Source organism: Lissotriton vulgaris, chromosome 5 (genome assembly GCF_964263255.1).
Source record: "Lissotriton vulgaris chromosome 5, aLisVul1.2, whole genome shotgun sequence".
In the NCBI taxonomy this organism is placed as follows: Eukaryota; Metazoa; Chordata; class Amphibia; order Caudata; family Salamandridae; genus Lissotriton; species Lissotriton vulgaris.
The window spans coordinates 868,660,317-868,684,302 of NC_141693.1; positions in this window are offsets into that span (position 1 = coordinate 868,660,317).

Consider the following 23,986-nt stretch of genomic DNA (forward strand, 5'->3'; position numbering starts at 1 on the left):
TGTCTCCACCCAACAGGCAAGACTAAATACCTTTGGTGCACTCCCGTTTCCTTCATATGGCCAGTATGCAGTGGGGTGAACTCCAAGGCCTGGCGCAATTCAAGACCCCCAGACCCAGAGTGGAGGTGGAGCTCTGTAGGAATGGAGCTGCTCTGAAGCCAGACTACCCATGTTCCTGATTCTTTTGTTTTAGTTCTTAATTGTGTGAGAGGTTTATCATGCTGAAAGCTCCCTTTTTTTCCAGTCAATGAGACTATTAATTGGTATTAAGTACTTTCAGTATCTGTATTTTCTCGTTTTAGAGGGTTGACTCAATTAGCTTTTCAGTGTAGACCTAAAAATCACTCCTGACAGTCCTAATATAGCTGGTTATTAGCAAGTGTACTCAGTCCTCGAAAAATCCTGAAAATGTTACTAGATCTGCAGGTCTAGTGACTTAATCTACTTGACCTATTTGTAACGCTCTCGACCCATAATCTGGCTTCAAATGATGTGATCGAGGGCAAATCATTTAATTAATTGAGCCGCCATTTTGACATATGATCGCACCTTCAAATGCTGTCTGCTTTTACCAAAAGTTCTTTAATTTGATTTCTTAGACCTAAACTTTTTTCCATATCTAATACACATCTAGCCACATATACGATACACATTAACAACATTTTTATGAGGGTGGGGGCAGGAATATTTCTCAAATCATGGTTAAAACTATCACTTTTAATAAATAAATAAAGAACTAAAGCATGAAGGGGTGGGCCCACTGTCGTTTGTAATCAGCCGATTTTAAATTGAAATGACCACAAACTTTCCCACTGACATGCAGCTTTAATGCAAAGGTGCTGATGTTTCTAACCTCGAAAGGATGATGCACTAAGTAAGCCCACCAGCCATTCCAATAAATGACCTACAAGTTTCACAGAGATTTCAACAGCCTGCTGTGTTTTTTGCCATGCTGCTTCCCACAGCCTGAAAGCTCAATGCTGGCTAACATGTTCTCTTCAAACTGGGTTGGCTGTAAAATCCTCCACTCAACCAACTTTCTGAACTAGTCGACACATTTCATGTCACTGGTTAGGCAAATCTGAAAACAAAATCTTAAGCTAGGCCTTTGATAAACTCCTTATATCACCACCCTCCCTGGCAACTCTTTTGTACTGTGCCCTGAAAACTCATTTTCAAACAATTTAGCATATGCCCGTACCATTTCACCTATTTCCTGTCTTCTCCTGCTACCTCAAATTGGCTTTGTCCTACTTGTTGTAATTAAGCTACTGCATTCCTTTATCCTCTCTATTAAATACATCATGTATTTCTTTAATGTGGACCCATTAATCATGTATTTCTTTAATGTGGACCCATTATTCTTATGTGTGAACGATGAAAATGTTGATAATTGTGCACTCTGGTGACGTCGTCACTATGCTGAAATTATTGATGATTGTCCGCTCGAGTGACTGCTGTCTCGCCATCCTGCCCTCCCTCTCCCTCCTGCCCTCCCTCTCCCTCCTGCCCTCCCTCTCCCTCCTGCCCCCCCTCTCCCTCCTGCCCACCCTCTCCATTCTGCCCTCCCTCTCTATCCTGCCCTTACTCTCCATCCTGCCCTCCCTCTCCAGCCTGCCCTCACTCCATCCTGCCCTCCCTCTCCCTCCTGCCCTCCCACTCCCTCCTGCCCTCCCACTCCCTCCTGCCCTCCCACTCCCTCCTGCCCTCCCACTCCCTCCTGCCCTCACTCTCTATCCTGCCCTCACTCTCCTGCCTGCCCTCTCCCTCCTGCCCACCCTTTCCTCCTGCCCTCTCTCTCCCTCCTGCCCTCTCTCCCTCCTGCCCTCTCTCTCCCTCCTGCCCTCTCTCTCCCTCCTGCCCTCTCTCCATCGCTCTCTCCATCTCTCTCCATCGCTCTCTCCCTCCTGCCCTCCCTCTCAATCTCTCTCCCTCATGCCCTCTCTCTCCCTCCTGCCCTCCCTCTCCCTCCTGCCCTCCCTCTCCCTCCTGCCCTCCCTCTCCCTCCTGCCCACCCTCTACCTCCTGCCCTCCCTCTCCTTCCTGCCCTCCCTCTCTCTTCTGCCCTCCATCTCCCTTCTGCCCTCCATCTCCCTTCTGCCCTCCCTCTCCCATCTGCCTTCCCTCTCCCTTCTGCCCTTTCCTCCTGCCCACCCTTTCCTCCTGCCCACCCTTTCCTCCTGCCCTCCCTCTCCATCTCTCTCTCCCGCCTGCCCTCTCTCTCCTTCCTGCCCCCTCTCTCCCTCCTGCCCTCCCTCTACCTCCTGCCCTCCCTCTCCATATCTCTATCCATCCTGCCCTCCCTCTCCTGCCCTCCCTCTCCCTCCTGCCCACCCTCTCCCTCCTGCCCCCTCTCTCTCAATCTCTCTCTCTCTCCTGCCCTCCCTCCTGCCCTCTCGCCATCCTGCCCTCCCTCTCCCTCCTGCCCTCCCTCTCCCTCCTGCCCTCCCTCTCCCTCCTGCCCTCCCTCTCCCTCCTGCCCCCCCTCTCCCTCCTGCCCCCCCTCTCCCTCCTGCCCACCCTCTCCATTCTGCCCTCCCTCTCTATCCTGCCCTCACTCTCCATCCTGCCCTCCCTCTCCAGCCTGCCCTCACTCCATCCTGCCCACCCTTTCCTCCTGCCCTCCCTCTCCATCTCTCTCTCCCTCCTGCCCTCTCTCTCCCTCCTGCCCTCTCTCTCCCTCCTGCCCTCTCTCTCCCTCCTGCCCTCTCTCTCCCTCCTGCCCTCTCTCTCCCTCCTGCCCTCTCTCTCCCTCCTGCCCTCTCTCTCCCTCCTGCCCTCCCACTCCCTCCTGCCCTCCCACTCCCTCCTGCCCTCCCACTCCCTCCTGCACTCCCTCGTGCCCTCCCACTCCCTCCTGCCCTCCCACTCCCTCCTGCCCTCACACTCCCTCATGCCCTCACTCTCCATCCTGCCCTCACTCTCCATCCTGCCCTCCCTCTCCAGCCTGCCCTCACTCCATCCTGCCCACCCTTTCCTCCTGCCCTCCCTCTCCATCTCTCTCTCCCTCCTGCCCTCTCTCTCCCTCCTGCCCTCTCTCTCCCTCCTGCCCTCTCTCTCCCTCCTGCCCTCTCTCTCCCTCCTGCCCTCTCTCTCCCTCCTGCCCTCCCACTCCCTCCTGCCCTCCCACTCCCTCCTGCCCTCCCACTCCCTCCTGCCCTCCCACTCCCTCCTGCACTCCCTCGTGCCCTCCCACTCCCTCCTGCCCTCCCACTCCCTCCTGCCCTCCCACTCCCTCCTGCCCTCCCTCTCCCTCCCTCACTCTCCCTCCTGCCCTCACTCTCCCTCCTGCCCTCACTCTCCCTCCTGCCCTCACTCTCCCTCCTGCCCTCACTCTCCCTCATGCCCTCTCTCTCCCTCCTGCCCTCTCTCTCCCTCCTGCCCTCTCTCTCCCTCCTGCCCACCCTCTCCCTCCTGCCCACCCTCTCCCTCCTGCCCTCCCTCTCCTTCCTGCCCTCCCTCTCTCTTCTGCCCTCCATCTCCCTTCTGCCCTCCATCTCCCTTCTGCCCTCCCTCTCCCATCTGCCTTCCCTCTCCCTTCTGCCCTTTCCTCCTGCCCACCCTTTCCTCCTGCCCACCCTTTCCTCCTGCCCTCCCTCTCCATCTCTCTCTCCCGCCTGCCCTCTCTCTCCTTCCTGCCCCTCTCTCCCTCCTGCCCTCCCTCTCTATCCTGCCCTCACTCTCCATCCTGCCCTCACTCTCCATCCTGTCCTCCCTCTCCAGCCTGCCCTCACTCCATCCTGCCCACCCTTTCCTCCTGCCCTCCCACTCCCTCCTGCCCTCCCACTCCCTCCTGCACTCCCTCCTGCCCTCTCACTCCCTCCTGCCCTCCCACTCCCTCCTGCCCTCACTCTCCCTCCTGCCCTCACTCTCCCTCCTGCCCTCACTCTCCCTCCTGCCCTCACTCTCCCTCCTGCCCTCCCTCTCCCTCCTGCCCTCACTCTCCCTCCTGCCCTCACTCTCCCTCCTGCCCTCACTCTCCCTCCTGCCCTCACTCTCCCTCCTGCCCTCTCTCTCCCTCCTGCCCTCTCTCTCCCTCCTGCCCTCCCTCTCCCTCCTGCCCTCACTCTCCCTCCTGCCCTCACTCTCCCTCCTGCCCTCACTCTCCCTCCTGCCCTCACTCTCCCTCCTGCCCTCACTCTCCCTCCTGCCCTCACTCTCCCTCCTGCCCTCACTCTCCCTCCTGCCCTCTCTCTCCCTCCTGCCCTCTCTCTCCCTCCTGCCCTCTCTCCATCTCTCTCTCCATCTCTCTCTCCCTCATGCCCTCCCTCTCAATCTCTCTCCCTCCTGCCCTCCCTCTCCCTCCTGCCCTCCCTCTCCCTCCTGCCCTCCCTCTCCCTTCTACCCTCCCTCTCCCTTCTACCCTCCCTCTCCCTTCTACCCTCCCTCTCCCTTCTACCCTCCCTCTCCCTCCTGCCCTCCCTCTCCCTCCTGCCCTCCCTCTCCCTCCTGCCCTCCCTCTCCCTCCTGCCCACCCTCCCTCTCCCTCCTGCCCTCCCTTCTGCCCTCACTCTCTCTTCTGCCCTCACTCTCCCTTCTGCCCTTTCCTCCTGCCCACCCTTTCCTCCTGCCCACCCTTTCCTCCTGGCCACCCTTTCCTCCTGCCCTCCCTCTCCATATCTCTCTCCCGCCTGCCCTCTCTCTCCTTCCTGCCCCCTCTCTCCCTCCTGCCCTCTCTCTCCCCTCCCTCTCCCTCCCCCATCTCACTGTGTGTGTGTCTGTCTGTCTGTGTCAGCCTTCAGCTTCCTCAGCGCACACACCCAGACAGCCGCACCAAAGTACTTAGCAGGTCTTTAAAAGACCATTTACATGTTATTGAGGCTTTGTTGTAGCGCCCCTGCATCTCCACTCTGACCATCACCTCTCGCCCGGCCCCACAGAGCAGAGGCTTTGTCGTATTTCACCTCTTAGCGCCACCTAAAAGGTTAGGTTAATCTCAATATGTGAACCATGATTAGTGAGAACAATAAATAGATCTTAGAGCACTCACCCAGCCCCCTCTAAACATAGTGGTGTAACACAGGCCCGCACAGGCCCCGTGGTGCTGCGGCCCGCAAGCTGCAGGGGGCCCACTCAGCACAATACTCTAGCCTGCGAGCTCTGGGGTGCACACAACATAAAAGAAAATAGCTACTAGCTTTTTTTAAACATACTTTTATTGGTTTTATTCAGGTTATCATTACAATCGAGCATGGCATTATTATAGGTTTCAGGAATCATCAACATAATACACAGTACACAGTTGGTCTTCCAATCTTACATTCAGTGACATATGACTTTTCCATTGTACTTGCTATAGTCAAACAGTTTATGTATGTATTTTATGTATGTATTTGGTGTATTTCAATGTAGCTTTCCAATATAGGATGGCTGTTTTGAGCAACAAGGGTATTTTAGAGACAGGCAAAAGCAGTCTGTGCTTGCTCCCATACCCCCTGGCTGTGCTTGCTTTCCCGCCCCCTGGCTGTGCTTGCTTTCCCGCCCCCTGGCTGTGCTTGCTTCCCCGCCCCCTGTCTGTGCTTGCTTCCCCGCCCCCTGGCTGTGCTTGCTTCCCCGCCCCCTGGCTGTGCTTGCTCCCCCGCCCCCTGGCTGTGCTTGCTCCCCCGTGTGTGTGTGTGTGTGTGTGTGGCTCTGGGTGTGTGTGTGTAAATGCAATAGGTCATGCATTTGCGAGCGATTAACCTATTGGCATTGCAAATGACAATGCCATTTATTTAACGAGTAAGCTATTGGCGGTGTAAATGACAATGACGTTTATTGAAGATTAAAAAAATAAAAAAAATGTCATGAGCAATGCCAATAGCTCTACCTTTAATAATGCCGAGACCATTGCATTGTAAATGCTTGTTTGTTGTTTTCAATTTATTTTATTCTGGGAATTGAATCGTACGTTGTATGTTTCTGAGCCAAAACAAACGGTTTGATGTGCACGTGGGTGGTAATGGGAAGTTGCCCAGTTTCTGGAGGAAGTCCTAAATCCAACGGAGAATCCACCAAAGAAATTTCGTCCACAAAACTCTCTCTATGGTGGAGATTAGTCCACTGATAAAATAAGGTAAGGGTCTAAAACTTTCTCCCACAATTGGAGGATTTTCCATTTAAAGTAGGCCTCTGGGAAAATTTAATTATGCTGGGAAATTCAAGAATTTCCTGAATTTCACCATAAGCAAAATTCACAAAATTACTCAAAATTTTGCATTGCACAAATCTGTGTAACGTCTTCCAAGTGAGCATGCATATTGCATATAAAAAAGGTTCTGATGTCAAGGAACATTTTCTGCTTGACCTCTCTCCTTCCAGTAATTGTCAAGACTTTTTTACTCATAGTGTAGGTGCACAAAAAAAGTCAAACAAGATAGCGGCAACGTGATCATAGGCAAAGTGATTTCCCTATGATCACTCAATTTGGTCAAGTAGTTGAGCTGGGACTAGAATTCCACTAATCTCTTTCTACAGCTCATTATTAAACAAAAAGTCTAATATTCTCTTCCCCGCATGCATACTCGGCATGTCTTTACAGGTAATTTGACTTCCTACAAAACAGCCTCTCTGAATCAAAACAATATGAAAATGTGTTTTTGCAGTGAACAGGAAAAACAGATAGAAATGAGTGACTAAGGGCCAGATTACGATGGCGGTGGGACCACCACTCCCAGACCATCAGTGGCAGTCCCACCGCCATCCAGCCCATTGGATCTGACCACCGCATTAGGATGCAAGAGGTCGGATCTTGGCTGTTGGGGGAAAGATCGCTGCTTCCAACTGGGTCAAGGATCTAGTCAGGGCAGTGATCGGACTCCTATTCCCTACAATGCCTGAGCAGGCACCGCCATAGGGATTAGAATGTCCCGGTCAGTTGGCCTTTTCATGGCGGTTAACCCACCATGAAAAGGCAGGCAGACAATGAGACTGAGGGGCCCTAGCAGGGCACCCTCCCCCCCTGGCACTCCGCTATGGGGCTTGGGGGGCACCATAACATCCTTGCACCATGTGCAGACACCGTAAGATGCCTGCCACATAGTGCAGGGATGTTTAAAATGTGTATATGTTGTACTGTGGTGTGTGCTGCAGCCCGCAGCACATGCCGCAAAGAAACGTATACACATTGCGGCCACCGTGAAGGCGGTCGCATCGTAATGCAGGCAGTGGGACCGCCAACTTTTAGACGGGAGGTCCTGCTTCCGCCATGGTGCTAGGCGGACGAAAGTCCATCTGGCATCGTAATCAGGCTCTATGTCCCTGCTAACCCTTCATTCCACTCCTCCATGTAGGAGAAAAGAGCATTAGACACGGGAGTAGTTCCTCATGAGCCAGAAATGTTTCTCTCTCTCTCTCTCTCTTCTCTCTCTCTCTAGCAGCACACTTGGCATGATGTCAGTGGAGGGGATGGAACACGCTCACAGAAGGTTGCAGGCAAGGGGGGTTTCGCATAACCCATGCGATTTATGCGGATGATTCTAGGCCTGCAGGACACATTCGCCTGAAACAATTTTTCCACAGGGACCCACTGCGGCGAGTTCTAACACAGTTTTTCTGCCACATAACTTCAGGTGTGGGGAAACCGCATCAGAAACAAGGCGCATGAAACGGCCTCTCACGTCGCAGCTGGCAGCTATAGAGAGTCTGAGGCTTGGCAGGCCCTGCTGCAGTCAGTCAGAGAACATTCCAGCGGCTTCGGCCTGGCCTGGGCATTTTTTATTTTTTTATAATCATTCTAACTACTCTAAGCAGCTCCTGGGGAGCACTTCTGGAAGAAAACCGCGCACTTGCGGATAAAGAAATCATCTTTGTGGTGCTCGCTTCTATGCTGTGATGTAGCTCATCGCTCTTGTGGGAGTGGAGAGAACTGAAAAAGAGGGGATGGTGTGTGTGCTAGAGAAGAAAATAAAGACTTTTATCCAGATCTGAGCGACATTGCCTTTACACCAGCAACAGCACGCGTAATTTCGGAAATGTAGTTATGGGTAAATCCCACGCAATTACGCTCTACGCCACGTGGCGTACTAATAAACATTTTCGTTACAGTTTTTTTGCTTTGGAACAACAGAAATTACCAGAATTTGAGTGGCTGCTATTTTCAGCATTTATTTTTTTTTAGCACGAAATACTTCTCTGTGTTACATTTCGTGTTATTTGCACAATTTGTGAAGATTTATCTTAATTATACATTTAATCCAAGATGCTTAAACAGCCATTACAGCCTTGTAATTAATTAGTGCAATTTGTCTGGATACGCAGTTCTTATTATAGTGGATCTTTTAAAAGTATGGAACTAACCTCGAGTTGTGCAAAACTGCAAACGTCAGTGATTTTACCTCACAGGGTGATTTTCGTGACTCTAGTCTAGGGTAAGGTATTTATTGGATATTTATCAGGTTTGACCCTGGAGATAAGAGAAGCACACAGAGGCCTTAATTACAAGTGGGATCGATGATGGTTCGGTATTTACTGCTCCAGGCAAATACCATCAACCCGTGGTGAGTATTTATCCGGTGCAATATATACTATATATTACAATCTTTTCAACCGGAAATGAAGTTTAACCTATAAATAACCCTATGTAAACTGTTTCGCTTGGAAATGAAGATTAACACGAAGAATTAGCATTTAAATCACCAAATTAAAAATATTTTGCCTTTTTCTTGGCCATTTTCTCCCCCAAAAAATTGGGAGGCTGGTCAAGCCAAAATCTGTTAAGACTGCAGGGCTGCCATATTTATAACTCAACCTGAATTTTCAACCTTGTATATAAAAAAAAAATCCTTTTTGCACAGGGATTAGGTTTCAGTTGTCATCTCCCAAACAGGGCAAAAAACTCCTGGCACTTTCTGGTGTCAAAATAGGACCTCAAAGGTTTAGCACTTAACTACATGTCTCAGAACGTGTCCGTTTGGTAAAAAGCAGGTGAAGGTGTCTCATGACATAGGGATACTAAACACCCTTGCTATGCAATGTCAGAATTTCAGTGTGTCCTCAGTGTTTTTAATCCCCGATGCACTTTTCTACAGGCATTTTATAATGTGGGAGATGCTTAGATGTGTGCACCTTTGGACTCATATTACCAACAACTAGCGATATTTATCGCTAAATGGGCTTAGCGAGTTTTTTTTTCATCGCCAAGCATCGCCGGATATTATCGCTGAGATAACGTGCTATTAGCAACGTTAATCTCTAAAGCGATAAAATATCCGGCTATAGCGGCGAAATGCGTGAATATCGCTGAGATTACAGTGATATTCACGCCTTAACGCCAATAGGGTCTTAGCCATAATATCCCCCTCCCATTGGCTATAATTGCTAAGAACTGGTCTGAGCAGGCGTTAGCTTGTGGAGATATTCGCGCTTAGCGCGAATATTTCCATCGCTACGCCTGCGTTGATAATAGGCGATAGCGATGTTAGCGACTGTTTTTAGTCGCTAACAGGTTGGGTACGCCCACTTTGCATGTCATTAGCGATAAATATCGCTGACATGACAAGCGGGCCCCAAACCGCTCGCTATCACCTAAAAGCCGTCGCTAACTGATGTTAGCAACAGCTTGCTAATAGGGCGATGAAATTATCGCCGCTTAGCTTCCAAAAATGGCCGCTAAAGCGGCGATAATTTCATTTTGCCCGCCTTGATAATATGCCACCCGGATTCTTAATCATTTACACATTGGCCTGCTTAACAATTTTTATTTGAAATCTTTAGTCAAAGGTGACACCTTATTCTAAAGGGTTGAGGGGTGGGCGATGATTCATAATATAAAATATCACATGGAGGCTAAGGCGTACTTATTGTATGGACTAACATAACCTTTCAAAACAATATAATATATCCACTGTATGGCATCTTTATCCATATTGCTATGAAAAAAGCTTTACGTGTCTAATCATTATTACTGAATCCAACAGGGTGGTTATTTATTTACCTTGGAAAGATAAAAGGCTAATTTAACCATGACAGCATTTTAACCAGTGACCTCGTTAGATACAGATTTTGGCAATGAGTGTTTTCAGCCTTGTTACCATAACAATGTCTATTCTGATCTCCCTATGAAATGTATTGCCAGGCTCCAATGTTTTAAGAAATTCAACCTCAGTAAACAGGACGCATCAAGGCAATCCTTAAAGCCCGCCACTGGAGAGTGATATATTGTTTATTAGTCAATTAAACCATAAACACAACACAATACACAGTAAAATGCAGGTAAAGAAAAATAATTAAGATTACAAAAAAAAGAAAAGAGTCTAAAAGAATCGTCATATCTGCTTCAACCATAAAACCTCATTTTGATGGACCTTTACAATTTCTTTCAACCCTTCCTATCTATAGGGATAGAATGACCAAATACAGATTAAAAAAATCTCAAGATTACTTAATCGAGCACTGACAATATCCATTGATGGAGTAAGGTAAAAAAATGTGCGGAGCTGCCAAATGTCGTTCTCCTAAATACACCACTATGGGCCATATGTAGGTAGCCAAATACCGGTCGGTAACACCGAAAATGGTCCTTTTTCGGCGTTAACGACCGGTATTCAGCCATGTGAGATGTACGTAATACCGAATGCAATCGTTAATAACGAATCAGTGAAAAATTACAGATTCCTTATTTACCGAATCGGAAATACCGAAACAATGAATACTGAATCGGAATTAAAGAATTGGTAAAAAAAAACAAAAATGCGATGAAGCAAACCTCGTAATCACCGAATATGAGCAGAATCGGAAATAACGAAACGGTATTTATCACGTTTCAAGAGCATGTGGTAATGAGGTGCAGTGCATAAAAACCGGCCCAAAATGCATCTGTGTGAACACAATGGCAGCCCTCTACGTCATTGCAAGGCTGCTACGCTTGAGAGCAGCAGGAATGAGGATCTGGAGACCTGAAGAGCGGGTGTACAGAGTACGGATCACATTGTTCCAATTGACAGAAGCAGAAATCCATAAAAGATACAGACTGCACCCAGACACCATCCTGGACCTAATACGTGACCTAAGACCCTATCTGGAGCATCAGACACCAAGGGCCCACGCTATCCACACCCATGTCCAGGTACTCTGCTGCCTGCACCTCCTTGCATCAGGAAGCTTCCAGGGTGTGATAGCTGCAGTGGGTGGAGTGTCACAGAGCTCTCTATCCCGTTTCTTCCAGACCTTCCTGGATGCCATGATGGACAGAATGGAACATTACATTTCCTTCCCCAGTACACAGGTGGAGCTGCAGAGAACCAAGCTTGAGTTCTACCAACTTGCACAGTTCCCACACGTAATTGGCTGCATCGATGGGACACATATACCCATCTGCCCACCTGCAGCAAGTGAATACATATACAGAAACAGCAAATCCACCCACTCCATCAAAGTGCAGGTGATTTGTAATGCCAAACACATCATAACTGACATCGTGGCCAAATTCCCCGGGAGCAGCCACGACGCCTACATCTTCCGTAACAGTGGCATCCATACACGTCTGCTTGCTGGCGAATTTTGGAGACGGATACATACTAGGTAAGTAAATGTGACACACCCTGATGTACACCCTGCCTCAAGCTGTTGGTCACAGTAATCAATGCCACTTACTTCTGTACATAGGTGACAGCGCATATGCCTTATCTACTCACACCATATCTCAACCCAACCACCCCAAGGGAAAGGAGGTACAATGTGGCAAATAGGAGCACACGCAACGTGGTGGAGCGCACATTTGGATTGCTCAAAAGCAGATTCCGTTGCCTCCACAAAACTGGAGGTGCACGTCTGTACAGCCCCATCAACTGTTGCAAGATTATTGCTAGATGTGCAATGCTGCACAATCTGGCCACAAAAAAAGGAACAGCAGTGGAACTAACTGACTCAGAGGCCGCCCTGTAGCGGCTTTGTGGCACGGAAAACTTGGCATTCCATCCTGCGGGAGTGCTACTCCTTGTCTGCATTACTTAAGCTTGGACAGCCACCCCGCAAAAACTCACCATACCATCAAGCGCAGCTAAGAGTGGCTGAAGTACCTCACCAAAGTGGTGCCACTCACTTGTCTGTGTAGGAGTTTACCGCTAGCTGCGCTGGGGACGGAGCCAAGGTCCGTTAGAAGCTGGGAGCTGCTCGTTTTCCCTGACTGCCGCCTCCCCAAGGACTCGCTGGTGTGAGCGAGCTCTGCAATCGGCAGAGCCAGCCCAGCGCTCCCAGCTGGAGTCCTAGGGTCAGAGGCTTGGGCTGAAGGCTAAAACTACGATCTGCAAGCCGGGGGACTGCGAGGACCAGCAACCTCTAGGTTGCTGAGCTGGTTCCTCTTCCCCCAGCGGATACGCCCACCGCCGGCAAGCACATAATCACCATCATTTCACCCGCGACGCGGGACAAGACCGGGCAAAGAGCGGGCCGTTTTGTGGCCGTTCGGGGGCCGAAGGAGGCCGGGCTGGGCAACCCCTTTTTCGCCCCAGGTATTAGATCTACTCATCGGTCCTCGACTACTTCATTGGAGCCAGTAAGCCCTGTTTTGTATCTTTTTATTTGGGGTTTACCAGTCTTTGTCCTAATTGGGGTCACTCATCATGCCTCCCGCTAAACCTGTAAAACCCTCGAAAAACTCTGTACAAACTCTCACAGCTATTGATCGCATGCTGCAGAGGACCATAGGAGCTGTGACAACAGTCATAAAACAAACTGAAAAACGTTTATCCCTACCTGCTGGAACATTACCCCCTCTGTCCAGTACTATTTTACCTGATATCACTAACATCTCCCAGGATTCGTACCTTTTGCCATCCTTTGTTTCTCTTCCCTGTGCTCCACATACCCTATTGGACCCACTCACTCAAGACCAACAAAAGGAGACCAGTCCTCTGGATCTTCCCTCCCTCCACTCTACGGCCCTATCTTTTCCCTTGATCGATGATATTCTGGAATCTGTAGACTATGTAAATAAAATTATTTCCCCGCAAAATTCCTCAGTTACGAAAGCAATATTGGGGGATATCAGCATCCCCCCTCAGTTACGTGATCAAACCACTTCACCTTCCCCCATTATAGACTTAGTAGGGAGTGAGACTCAATCTCAGGAGCGCGGCCCCCAAAATTTATCATTGCAAAAGCAGAAAAACAATTCCACTACTACAGCTGTAAACATCAAGAACCCTCCCAACTCCAGAAAGAGGAAAAGGGACATAGAAACACATCAAGGTAGAAGGGCCAAATCTAGTAAGAAAATGGTCCCTACAAGTAAACCCAATAAGAATGCAGTAGAAAAGCCCAACACCAATAAAATAAATATCATTAACGATCCATCAACACAAACCGCCTCAATTAAAGAGCTGGTAGAGAAGTTCGAACACTTGGTCACTTCTTTAATTTTACCCCTAGTCCATCGCCTAAAAATTATCACAGAAAAACTGGGTGAATTAGAAGTCACCACACAAACTAATGTGGAACTTACCAGACAACTTGTGAATCAGAGAGACAAGACCACAGGAGTTAGGAAACCTAATACGACTTCAGCCCCCACCGAGAAATCTGCTAGACCTGCAGACAAATCAGGGACAAATCAACAAAACTCCAACCCCTTAATACAAAAACCTAGGTCGACCCAATTGCAATACGGTCAGCTTCAAACCAACAACAGTAACTTAATTAAATCATCCGAAGGTTCGAATAATATAGGGGGAAAAACTAAAAGAGCAGACCCCGCAACAAAAAATCTTAATAAAAATGCTACAGATGCTCCAGTCCCTAGAAATAACTCCAATGCGGCGGAATTTATAAACACTGGGTCACCTCAAGCACACAAAGGAACTAGACCAAAACGAGAGATACAAATTACTCTTCCACCGGAATCGGCCCCATTTGTGGCCATTCTGACCGGGGTCCCTGAGCTTCTACCGAATCAGTTCGAGGACTATGGGAGCCTCAAAAATAAAATAATATACTGGCTTAAAAAAAATCGTCCTTTGCCACCAAATATAAACGGGGATATTCTCCATGTCAGAAGGGCCAAATGGCTGGGTCTTAGACCAAAAGACATCAGTGGGGATGTCATAATCATCAATTTTAGAGACTACAGAGTGATGAAATATCTAAGAGAGTGGTATCAGGAGAGAGATAACCTGGGCATCCAACTTCAGGAATTAACATACTTTTACCCTAGGTCTTTGGTAGCCATTAGGCCTCAGCAGGAATCTACTCAGTGGAGCTATCAGAGGCACCAGAGACCTCAACATGAGGATTACTATTACTCATTATCCCTATCAAATAGATATCAGGCATTGATGGGACTAGATCTCTTAGACTGATGCACCCAGGGATCTTCCTCCCCCATATCTAGCCCGCAATTACAATCACTCATTGTAGATCCCCAAACATCAAGTCAACCATCATTATTATTGGTGGCAAACTTAATCCCTGAACCGGGCACCCAGGATAGGGGTATAGACCCACCCCAAACCTCTCATAATATCTCGTCCCATTTGGAATGCACAGAAAGTCAGATGTCTGTAGTCTCATGGAACGTGGCAGGTTTAGCAGGAAAGATCGAAGACATACAATGGCAGGCGATCACAACAGTTCATCCTGTGATCGCGATTCAAGAAACATGGGCTACCGAGGCATTCCATATTCTGGGCTATAAAACTTTCTTTACCCCAGCTATAGCCAGCAGGAGAGGTAGGCCAAAGGGAGGTCTAACTATATATACATCTATAACCTCGGGCCCAGTGATTCAAAAAACACTTTTGGATGATAACTATTTTCAAATACTTCTTTCCATATGGGGTTCTCAGAAAAATCTATTAATCATAAATTTTTATAATAATATCCCACCTCTGGAAGTGGAAAACGTGCTTAAGAAACTGGATTCCACCCTTAATGGTATTGAAGAGTCATCAAAAGAGGATATGACAATTATATGGGTGGGGGACTTTAACTGCTCCTTATGTCCCTTGAGCACAAAGGGGGTGTGCGGTTGGGAGGGCGACGAAGAGGCGATGATTTATCATCACTTCTGTCATACAAAGTTTGGAGATCAGATGAATAGGATCATGGGGCACTACTCCTTGGCTTTTACAAATGAGCTCTGTACTCCACCTAAACCGTTCACACCTACCTTTAATGGAAGAGGAGCCAACTCAATAATCGATTTTGCCCTATTTTCAGCACGGTATTCAGCTCAGGTAATTGATTGGCGTACTCTCGATTCACCTATGAGCGACCATTTTCCTATCCTTTCTATTTATAATTTCAAACTTAGCAACAAACCCCATCCTCTTGGCACCCGTTATGACGTTACCCCGATCTTAGGTCAAAAAAATGGGTTTACAATCAAATGGGAAAAGGTAATCCCAGAAACATTTAATAAAAACCTGATAAGCTCCTGATAAGATTTCAATATCTGTTTATCCCTAGACGAGGACCCACTAACTGTCCTTAGATCCTTTGGTAACATCTCAGGTAAAATTAAGGATATCCTTGTAAGAACCCAATCCAACAAACAAAAAGGTCCTTTCGGGTGGTTTGATAAGCAATGCAGAAGTGCCCTTACTGCATTAAAAAATATCCTCCACTGTAGCTCATCTACGAGAGTAGAGATCAGAACTGCGAGACGGAATTATCGCCTTGCCTTAAGCTTCAGGAAAAAAGAACTGAAATTAAAAGCGTGGGCTAACCTGCATGAAGCATGTAACAAAAGGGACAACGTTGCCTTTTGGAAGGCCGTGAGCGCTCCATTCTACCAGGAGCGAGCGGGCCCCTCAATAGACAACGCAATCTCTGCACAGGAATGGGTCCAACACTTCCAGAAACTCTATAGCTGTTCAGTCCCTACTGGTGAGGATCACACGACTACAAGATCTACAAATGTAATAGAGGGTTCTAGCTATCCAATAGATATTTCCTTTACCCTAGAAGAAGTTCAAAGAGCTTTAAAAGAAAGTCCAGCGGCAAAAGCGCCAGGACCAGACAAGGTCCCATTAGATGTTTTTAAAAATATCCCTGACCTCTGGGCCCCAATTTTAACAAACGTCCTCAACTCCTCTAATAAAGTCGGATTCATCAAAACCTGGCAAGAGGCTATCCTGGTCCCTATACACAAAAAAGGGGATAGAAATGATCCTGCCTGCTACAGGCCCATCTCGCTTTTAGATGGCCTAATGAAAACAGCAGGCAGAATCATCCTTACCAGGATGCAGGAGTGGCTCGAAGAAAAAGATATCCTATCTACAATGCAGTACGGCTTTACTAGAGGAAAGGGAACAATTGAACAAGGTTTAAATCTTGCCCTTATTATGTCAAAATATGTTCATGCCAAAAAGGTTAATTTGTACATAACATATGTGGATCTCAGTTCTGCTTTTGATTGTGTGAGGCATGACACCCTGTGGCAGATCTTAGAAGATATCGGTCTAGATAGCAGGATCATAATCTTTATCAAAGAACTCTACTCGGGGGCTGGTGCACGGGTGAGGTTCGGCAAGGGAGGCGAATGTTCTGATTTCTTCCCTATCCGTAGAGGAGTAAGGCAGGGGTGCATTCTTGCACCCCTGCTTTTTAATCTGTACATAAATGATGTGGGAACCTTGCTAACAGAAAAGTATAATCACTATCCAGTGATTAAAGGAAAACCCATACCCATACTCCTCTACGCCGACGATGCGGCTATCTTGTCACAGACCAAGAGAGGCCTACAAAACGCAGTAAATACATTCTCTGAGTACATGAATAAGAGGGGTTTATCTATAAATGTGTCCAAGACTTTCACCATGTCCTGTGGCCCAAGGAAAATCAGAGCTCCATGTAATATAAATTTGGACAATAAGCGTGTTGAATTAGCAGATATTTTTTGTTACCTTGGGGTTCATATGGACAGACAAGGTAATTGGAAACCAGCAGTGAAAGCACGAGCGTTGGCATTCACCAAAGCAACGGGAGCTCTCCTTAACTTTGCGAAGAAGATTGGATCAAGGCCACCAAGGGAACTTTTACAAATTTATAAATCTAAATGTCTTTCCATTGGCACCTATGGGGCTGGGTTATGGGGGATACAGTCTGTGGAAATCATCCAACGAATAGAGAACAAATTCTTAAGGTATGTCTTGGCAGTGCCGCCCAGCACATCAATATATGTCCTGCATGCAGAATTGGCCATACAACATATCTCTGATACAATTAAGATGGCACCAATTTTATTGTTTTACAAAAGGGGGTGGTGATGAACAGAGTGTCTGAATTGAGCAGACCACTCTTACCCAGTCCAAAGATCAGGGCTTGATCCATCACCGTTATTTATCTCACTGCCCCATCCCAGCTCAGAACCTGGCTATATGCAAATCAGTCTGTCCCTGGCCCAGTGCATCATGGGAACAGGGCAGACTAAACTACCAAGCCAATTCTTTACCAGAAAGGAGACAAGCTACCGGGGACCGGTTTCTGGCATTTCAGCCTCTTCGGCCCGGCTTGCTTGAATCCTGATGGAGCAGTGAGAAAGGGACTCATGTCTGAGTATACCCTGCCACACCTATAGTGGCCAAAATCGATTTACAAAAGGGGGTGGTGATGAACAGAGTGTCTGAATTGAGCAGACCACTCTTACCCAGTCCAAAGATCAGGGCTTGATCCATCACCGTTATTTATCTCACTGCCCCATCCCAGCTCAGAACCTGGCTATATGCAAATCAGTCTGTCCCTGGCCCAGTGCATCATGGGAACAGGGCAGACTAAACTACCAAGCCAATTCTTTACCAGAAAGGAGACAAGCTACCGGGGACCGGTTTCTGGCATTTCAGCCTCTTCGGCCCGGCTTGCTTGAATCCTGATGGAGCAGTGAGAAAGGGACTCATGTCTGAGTATACCCTGCCACACCTATAGTGGCCAAAATCGATTTACAAAAGGGGGTGGTGATGAACAGAGTGTCTGAATTGAGCAGACCACTCTTACCCAGTCCAAAGATCAGGGCTTGATCCATCACCGTTATTTATCTCACTGCCCCAGACGGCTGTAATGCCAGAAACCGGTCCCCGGGAGCTTGTTTCCTTCCCAGTGTAAGAATTGGCTTTTGTAGTTTAGTTTGCCCTGTTCCCATCATGCACTGGTGTGGAAAAAGGTAGGGCTAGGACCTTTCTCAAGATTTGCCCGGCGCTAACCGCCCTTGTACCAGTCAAGTTTACCAAGCAATGAGGCAGGCGCCGGAGACCAGAAGGCAGGAAACAGAAGTTTATTCCGACGGAGCAGAACACATCAGATCAGACAACAAGGTATCATGTCGAGGTGCTCTAACAGCCACTCGGAGGCCTGGCCTCTTATACACTGGTTTATGGCATGTGACCTTCCTTTAATACAATCACAACTTTGTAGAGCATGGGAAAGACATCCCCGTAACCCTCGTGTTAATCCCACCCCCATATACATTCACAATAGAGGTCCTCAACCTGCTGATAAGAGAGAGGGTCATCTCGCAGCTGAGTGTATTGTCGAGTCTTAGGATGTGTGCGCCTGATCATGTCACAGGGGGTGGGGAGGCCTGGATCAAATAGAGGGACCTTTGAAGGAGAGCGACCTCATACAATAAAGAGCAGTAAATGATATCTTCCGGCTTAGGCAATGGCCTCGGACCTGTGTGGACAGTCGGACACGGGGTGAGGGGCCATCAATGGAGAGGTATTCATGCTGTGTGGACAATCCAGTGCAGGAGGGAGGTTTAGCAACAGAGGGGCATTCATGGGAGGGGAGGAGGTGCTGGTCAGGCGCTGGCGTGACTCTCAAGGACAGGGTCATGCAGAAGGGTCGTGCTCAGAAGGAGGAGGGAGGGGGGAGCCAGGGTGCGCGGAGGATGCTTGCTGGGTCAGAGGGGACGTGCTGGCGATCGATCGTGGGCAGGGAGACCATGATGCCTAAAATGGCGATCGTGCACGTTGTACATGGGTGACAAGCTGGCGCAGATAATGTTTAGTTCACAAATTAAATTTCCACAGTCCTCCCTTTTAACATATCTCGCCAACTTGTCAGTTTGGATTTATCCCCATAAGGTCACGTACGTCTACTTCATAGAGGGGACTCATGTGTTCATTTCGGAAGTCCAAAGTCTTTGGGCACATACAGTTGGAAACAAGGCCGAACAAAGGTGGCAGACATTGGATACCTAAGCAACACCCACATAAGATCGCAACAGGTATCAGCACGAAGGAAAACAACTTCCAACCCCAATTCTTCAAAGTGTCCCAAAACCAGTTCCCAAGCGACCATCCTTCTTGTTCTTGGTGAACCTCTGAGGATAATCTGTGGAGGTGTTCAATGGCTTTGTAGACTGAAGGCGAGTTGTCAGGCACGTATGTGCAGCAGCTGGATCCGATGATGCGGCATGCTCCTCCTCGGTCGGCTAGGACCACGTCTAGGACAAGTCTATTTTGGAGGGTCACGAGGCGGACCGCCTGAAGCTCTGCAGTGTTGTTGGCAAGGATGCCGGCAGTGACGTTGATCGTTGTTTCTACTGCCTGGGTCAGGTGCCGGATAGCACGGCTGTTTGCCATTGGGCCCCACAGAGGAACAAGTCCCTTTGCTGCATCCAGGAACTGTGCTCCGGTGGAGTCGGTTTGTCCAAGGTCGTCTGCACGCCTCTGCCGGTGATGGTTGGCTGGGGCTACATATGTGGGTGGAAGAACGAAGGCAATGTAACAGATACCCTTCCAACCCTTCGGGAGCCAGGTGTAAGCCTTGGTGCCACACACAAAGTACATGTTCGGAGAAGCAACGAAGGAAGGGGGGTCAGCTGAGTCCAATGTTCTGGTGATTCGGCAGGCGCTGTAACCCACCAGTTGCGTTCCCTGGCCTTCTAGGCACACAAGGCCGGTGATGTTGATAACAGACAGGGCCACAGTCAGAGTGGCGGTAGTTTGTTTTTGCAGATGAGTGAAGGTGGTTCTGGCTGGATTGTGGAGCACCTGTACTTCGACTCGTTCTTTGGCAGGAATGTCTTTGATGAAGGTGGCGCCCGCGAGCGCAGGACACAGGGCGGCTGGGGTCTTTCCTGTTTTGCTCAGCCAGAACCCAGAGTAGAAGTGTGACACTGTCTGGCTGGAGGTGGCGTTGTCCCTGTGGCTCTCTTGCATGAGGATCAACCAGGCGAGGCAAGAGCCGTGAACTGAGAAGGGTGAAGGGATGAAGGGAATGGAGTGTCCAGTGGCATGCGGGAGCAACCCGCAGATCCAACAGTTTGTAGCATTTGCAGCAAGGTTGTGTTGGTGCAACAGTTGCACGAAGGAATTGTTCCAGAATTCCCTGCGCCTTTCTCGGAGCTGAGGCGACAGAGATATTAGGTGATGCTCTTTCAGGGGTGTTGGCTGTGCAGTAGGTAGCAATGTCTCATGAGCCGGTGTGCTTTCCTCCAGAATCCAGAAGGAGGTCATGAGGAGGAGGCAGAAGAGGAAGACAATGAAGAGTGCGATTGTCTTTGATTTGTGCAAGTTGTCAGTCTTTGGATTTCTATACTGGGTATTTCCTGTTGCTTCCATCATCTTCTTATCTGGCGCTTCCATCATCTTCTTATCTGGCGCTTCCATCACCTTCAAGGGGGCTCGGTAGCGGGCAGAACCACAGACTTCGTTTAGCTTCTCTCCCGGCAACCCTTGATTGTGTTTAGGTCACCGTTCTGAGATTTAACTTAGTCCGTGGCCTACTTAGCCGAAACTCCCTCCTTTCGACGCAGGAAATACCCTTCTCTGGATGGCACGGTGGGATCAGAGAATTTTGCAAGTTCGAGTGCCTCAGTATCGGGATAACAGTCCAATATCGGTCGGTCTTTGCTCAGGAGCTCTTCTTGGGTGCTGACGTTTTCTGTCGTGGCCAGGTTCGCAGAGACCTTCCGGCAATGATGCGCGTGCAGCCAGTGCTTCTTCCCCTCCACTCGGAGTGCTGTTCGGGTGGTGATCAGCACTTGCCAGGGGCCCGTCCACCGAGGTTCCAGACTCTTGGTTCGCTGGAAATTTCGTATTAATACGAAATCTCCCGGTTGGATGTCGTGGCCGGGGCCCCTGGAAGCATCGGGGATGGCCTGCTGCACCTGTTGATGAATGACAGACAACGTTTTAGTTAACTTGCACAAATAATCAGATAGTAGGACGTCCGGGACGTCATGAATGGAGGTCGGTTTGGGAGCAGTCCAGAGACTCATCGGACGCCCAAACACGACCTCGTAGGGGGTCAAATGGTGCTTGGTGGGAGTGGAGCGCATCGATAACAAGGCCAGTGGGAGGGCATCCGGCCAGTTAAGTCCAGTGGTGGCCACTATTTTTGCCAGTTTCAGCTTCAGCGTGGCATTATGGCGTTCCACTAGACCAGCGGATTGGGGGTGGAAGACCGCATGAAATCGTTGCTTCACCCCTAACCCCTTTAGGATTAATTGGATAACCTCAGCTATGAAGTGGGGGCCATTGTCGCTCCATAAAATTCGACAAAGGCCATAGCGAGGGAAGAATTCCTTCAGTAGTACTTTGGCAGTAGTCATGGCAGTGTTGTCACGGGTTGGATAGGCTTCTACCCATTTGCTGAAGGCACACACGATGACTAGTACGTACTTCAGGCTTTGGCATCTCTCTAATTGGATGTAGTCCATCTGAAGGACCTCAAAGGGATGACTGGGGGTCCCGAACCCTCCCCGGGGTACTACAGTTCCTTTCCCGGGGTTGTGTTGCAGACAAATAAGGCACTGCTGAACCAGGCGTCTGGCTGAGTCGGGGATTTTATCGTTATGCCAGACTTTGGAAATGAGTTCGATCATGGGTGCAGATCCTATGTGTGCGGGGGAGTGAGCCATTGTCAGAATGGGAATCAGATATGAGTCGGGCAGCAACCATTTGTTTGCATCTTTTGTTCGCCAGCAACCCTCTTCGTCCTTCAAACCCACCCTTGCCCACTTAGTCAATTCGTGAAGGGTGCTGGCCGACTGTATGTCTCTGATCATTTCCCTCGTGTCACTCCATTTTTCTGCTTGTGACCTAGTTACATATATGCGTGTCACTGTCCTATTCTCAGCTGTGGTTCGTGCAGTGATGTCGGCTAATGCATTCCCTTGTCCGACTAAGTCTGTCACCCTTTTGTGTGCCTGACATTTGATCACCGCTAATCGTTTGGGGAGGAGAACTGCTTCAATCAGAGCGGAGACTAGGTCTCCGTGGAGGATTGGGGTGCCGTGGGACGTCAGGAATCCCCTCTCCCTCCACAGGAGCCCAAAATGGTGGACCACCCCGAAGGCATACTGGCTGTCCGTATACACGTTCGCGGTGGTCCCTGCGGCTATGATGCATGCTCGGGTGAGGGCTATCAGCTCCGCCGCCTGGGCAGATCGTTGTGTGATGCAGGCTGTCTCAACTACTGTTCGGGTCGTCGTTACTGCATAGGCAGCTGAAGTGGTGCCATCTGGAAGTTTAATGCACGAGCCGTCTACCCATAGCTCTCCATCGGGGTCAGGAAAAGCAGTGTCTCGGAGGTCAACCCTACTCCTAGTTTGTTCGTCCGTGAGGGTCACACAGTCGTGTATGGGGGGAATGTCGGGGTCATTTTCAGGCAGGGGTAACAATGTGGCGGGATTCAAAGTCGTGCATCTCTTTAGCGTGATGTGGGGTGCAAGCAGAGTCAACTCGTACCCTGTCAGTCGTGCGCTAGTCAGGTGTTGGGTCTTTGTCTGGTTCAAAAGGGTGTCAACTGCATGGGGCACTAATACAGTGAGGGAGTTGGAAAGTACGATTCCCTCGCTCTGACGGATGGAGACAGCAGCGGCAGCTACTGCTCGAAGGCAGGCAGGTAAGGCTCTGGCTACAGGATCAAGAGTGGCGGAGAAGTAGGCGCAAGGGCGCTGCTTAGGACCGATTGATTGAGTTAGGACAGACAATGCGCATCCCTCCCTTTCGTGGGTGAAGAGGGAGAAGGGTTTGGAGTAATCCGGCGTTCCGAGGACGGGTGCTGAGCAGAGTGCATCCCGTAATTCCTTAAAGGAGGCTCGACACTCAGTGGTCCAAGGAAGCGGGGAGGGGACGTCTTTGGTCAGCAGGGCAAGTAATGGTTTCACAATGAGGCTGTAATTAGGCAACCACTGTCTGCAAAAAGAGGTTAGGCCAACCAAAGAGCGGACCTGCTTTTGTGTTTTTGGGATAGGGGTGTCTAGGATGGTTTGTATTCGGTCGGGGGTAAGCTTCCTCCCTTCTTTGGACAGGAGATGGCCTAGGTAAGTCACTTGTGGCTGGCAGAACTGTAACTTCTTTTTGGAGACTTTATGGCCATTTTCTGCAAGAAAGTGTAGAAGTTGGACGGTGGCTGCCGTGGCAAGCGGGGTGGTGTCGGCCGCCAAAAGGATATCATCGACATATTGGATCAACACCACTCCTTCTGGTAGCTGGAAGGCGTCCAGCTGTCTTTTGAGGGCCTGGCTGTAAATGCTGGGACTTTCAGTGTACCCCTGGGGAGCTCTACAGAATCGGTACGAGCGGGATTTTAGAGTGAAGCCGAAAAGATAACGGCTGTCTGGATGGATGGGGATAGAGAAAAATGCGTTTTTAAGGTCGATAACAGAGAAGGTGGTGGCAGTGGACGGGATGAGGGTCAGAATGGTGGTGATATCAGAGACCACAGGATATTGGGGTACAACTACTTTGTTAATCTCTCGTAAGTCGATGATGAAGCGGTACGCTTTCTCATCTCCTTCACCTTGTTTCTTAACAATAGGTAGGATTGGGCTGTTGCAGACGTTGCTAACCACTTCTTCAACCACTCCTGCATCTACCAGAGACTGAATGATCGCTACCAGTGCCTTCTCACCCTCTGGGGATATCCGATATTGCGGGAGTTTCGGGAGCATAGCGTCCTGTCGTACAGTTATGTGGATAGGGTCAATCATCATTCGCCCCACATCAGAGTCATTTTTGGCCCACAGGTACGGAGGCAGGGTGTCAAGCAAGGACATGTCAGCGTCAGTTATGCAGCACATGTGTCGTGGGGGACGGGATCTGGGCATGTCTGGGTTGTCGTA